Genomic DNA, 3,962 nt, shown 5'->3' on the forward strand with positions numbered 1-3,962 from the left:
ATGGTGGAGGTTTCATCGTGTTAATTTCACATGTGACCAAATCTTGCCTCTTCTCTTGTATGGGTTGTTTCTCTCACCACTTAACTTTCACTATAAAAAAAAGAAAATTTTTATAATATTTTTATTATTATATTAATATTTTGTAGCATATCTTCCGAATACATCGCATTAGGTTTGTTTATAGTGGACATTTCGAACCAGCAACGATGGTTCATCATCAGGGTGTGAAAAATTGTTGAAAGACTAATCCCATTTTTTAAATATATAGAGATGTGTGAGATGTTTAGCCGACAATTATAATTTTACTTGTTTTATTATATTTTGTTAATTTTGATTTTATTTGTGAAATATAGGGTTTTAAAATTCTGCAAATTAATTTGATGATTTTTTATTTTTATTTTTTGTTTATAATTGTAGAATAAATTTTTATGTTTTATTGTAATCATGGTTATATGAATTGAATTAGTATTAATCTTCAATTATATTTCTTTTCATTATTTTAATTAATTAATTATTTTATTTCATTAATTATTTTGATTATTATTCTAATTCTATTTTTTTAATGTATTTATTAATTATTTATTCTCATTATTTATTATAGTAGATCCATTATTCTTATTCTATTTGTTTTCATTCATATGTTTTATTGTAGTTGTTATTTTGTTTTTGTATTAATTTTAATTATGTTTAATATTACTTGAGTAAATTTTTATGTTTGATTGTAATCATCGTTATGAATTTGTATTGATCTTTTAAATATATTTATTTAGATTAATTTTATAATTATATTTAATTATATTTATTTTAATTGATTATTTAATTTTAATTATATTTATTTCACTTAATTATTAATTTTAATTGTGATTATTATAATTATTTTAATTCTAATTATTTAACTTATAATGTTTTAGAATTTTTATGTTTGTTCTAGGTCAATTAGAGGAGGGTTATGGATAGGTGGGGTCGATTTGGATGATAGGATAGGAGTCCAGTTTTTACTTATGGTTCATCCATCGTCTCTATTGAGGTTATTAGGGTGTTTGATAATAGCTAAGATGCGGGTATCTTCTATACAGATTTGGTGTTTGGTTTTATCTGAATGCTCAGCTAGAGTTGAGGATTTGGAACGATTGTGTTTAATGTCAGCGGTGTGCTCTTGGATACTTGTGTTAAAGGATCTCCCAGTTTCACCTACATAGGGTTTGCCGCAAGACCAGAGAACTAAGTAGACCCCTTTATGGCATTTGGAATCAATTTTGTCTTTGACTGGCTTAAGGCAGTTTTGGATAGTGTTTAAGGGTTTGAAAGTGGTTATAATTCCATTATTTTTCAGGATGCGGGAGATTTTGTCTGTAGTCCCAAATATGTAGGGGAGGTTGACTTTACCTATTATGTTATCAAAGCTTTTGTTTTTGTTAGGTTGAGTGTTTGTGTTGTTTATGGCTTTGATGGCTTGATGCTTGTTGTACCCGTTTTTAGGATAACTTTAATCAGGGGTTCTATTTCTTTTTTTAGGTGTTCTTTGTCAGAGATTTTAAGGGCTCTGGTTGCTAATGTGTTGAGGACTCCTAGTTTTTGGGTAGGGTGATGATGTGAGGAGGCATGTAAATATTGTTTGGTGTGAGTCTTTTTTCTATATACCTGGTGGGATATAGAGCCATCATCATTTCTAGTGATGAGGATATCAAGGAAGGGGAGGCTTTTGTTGACCTCAACTTCCATAGTGAATTTTATTGAAGGGGATAAACTATTTAGGTGTTGTTTGAAGGTTTCTAGGGTTTCTCTTCCATGAGGCCATATGATGAATGTGTCATCCACATATCTTTTCCACAATTTAGGTTTTAGGGGTGTTGTCATGAGTGCTTTGTTTTCAAAGTCCTCCATAAATAAATTGGCAATAATAGGGGACAGAGGCGACCCCATGGCAAGTCCACATGTCTGTTCATAAATGTCTTCGATGAAGCTGAAGAAGGTCGATCTTAGGCAAATTTCTATAAGTTTTGATGTGTCTGGATCTGTGAGTTTGACAAAGACAAAATATATTAATATTGATATAAATATATATATTTTTCTTTAAAAATATTATAAAAAACATTTTAATGATATATTAGTTTTTTCAACTTTTAATAGAGTTAAGATAATGAAATATATAATAATAGTAATATAGATGTAAAAGATTTTTTGGTATATAAAAGTATTAAATATCTTAATATAAATTTTAAGTAAAATATCTTAACATATATATATATATATATATAACAATAATCTACTCTTTAAGATCACAGTCTAATTAAATATCAAATTCAGTCTAATTAAATATCAAATTGTATAATTATGTATAAGATTTCTTTCTTTGTGGGACATGACACTTTCTTCACATACTAGTTTGATTGCCAAAGTTTCTAGAGGTGTACACACCATAACTTTTTTTTTGATTTGAACCTATGATTATGTCTAGAAGTGTTTTACAACTCAAGATGGGGAAATGATGTAAAAAAATGTAGACACCGTAACTTCCTCTTGATTAGAACCTATGATTATATCTAGAGGTTCTTTACAACCGAAAATGGAGAAATGATGTAAAAAAATGTAGACACCATAACCTCCTCTTGATTTGAACCTATGATTATATATAGAGGTGCTTTACAACTGAAAATGGAGAAATGAAGTAAAAAAATATACCTAGACTTTGAAATAAAAATACAAGTTGAGTTTAATGTAAGGTAGCTATTTTTAAATTACAAATAATAAAAAGAATACTCACGTTTAAAAAAAATATGATGTAAAAAATGTAGACACCATAACCTCCTCTTGATTTGAACCTATGATTATGTCTAGAGGTAATAATGTAAAAAAATACACCTAGACTTCGAAATAAAAGTATAAGTTGAGTTTAATGTAAAGTCGCTATCTTTAAATCATAAATAACAAAAAGAATACTTGCATTAAAAAAAATACTACTTGAAATACAACTTGATTTTGAAGTAAAAAAAATACATCTCTACTTTAAAGTAAAAAAAATACATCTCTACTTTAAAGTAAAAAAAATACACCCAAACTTTCAAAAAAAATACAAGTTGAGTTTAATGTAAAATAGCTATCTTTAAATTACAAATAATAAAAAGAATACTAGCATTTAAAAAAAATACAACTTGAAGTAAAAATACAATTGTGTTTAATGTAAAGAGGAAATACACGTCCATTTTAAAGTAAATTTATATTTTTTTGTTTTCGGAACTTTTTGTTGGTGAATTGGAGTGTGTACATAACATTCATTGATCAGATCGTATCATAAATGCAAAAAAAGATTTTGGCAATTCTCATCATATCTCTGCGCCGCCAAATTCTCCACTCAGTTGCCTCTTCATGTGCACACACATACGGGGTTGTGTCTATGGTCATAGTCGCAGTCACACTCAATCTCCACGCCACAACCGCGCAACCTAGTAGTGTGTTGGTCCATTGCATATAACCAAAACTAGGTGAGTCAGGATAATGTTATTGTGGTGTGGATTCCTTTCCTTTTCATGGCGAAGCTTATCCAAAAAAATCCTCTGACCTGAGCTTTAACTTTTGCAGCTCTCGCGGCTAAGGTAAAACTGATTTATATTGATTGAAATTGTTAATGTTCTTGAGGAAGGGCAAGCAATTGAGTAATGTGGTTAAATTATCAAATGGAAATGGGTTGGAATCCACTCTTATAGCAAAGGGGTACCATACCTACTGTGCTGATTCATGACCATGCATGCAGGGAATGGCATGAAGCAGGACATGTTGCAGTTTGCACGATTTGTACCCTCAAAGCACAGGACACAAGCTTTTTAAACACGACACTAGAACATTTGGATCGACAGGGAGGTCAGTCAACTATTTACTCTGAATGGTATTAAATCAAAGCACCTGAGCATCTTTTGCACTTGTCCCCAACTCTTTGTTCTGCAACTGTAGTGAAGAAGATTAGA

The sequence above is a fragment of the Pinus tabuliformis genome, chromosome 3_2 (assembly GCF_031772625.1).
Source record: "Pinus tabuliformis cultivar Carrire ecotype Pingquan chromosome 3_2, CPIR1, whole genome shotgun sequence".
Classification (NCBI taxonomy): domain Eukaryota; kingdom Viridiplantae; phylum Streptophyta; class Pinopsida; order Pinales; family Pinaceae; genus Pinus; species Pinus tabuliformis.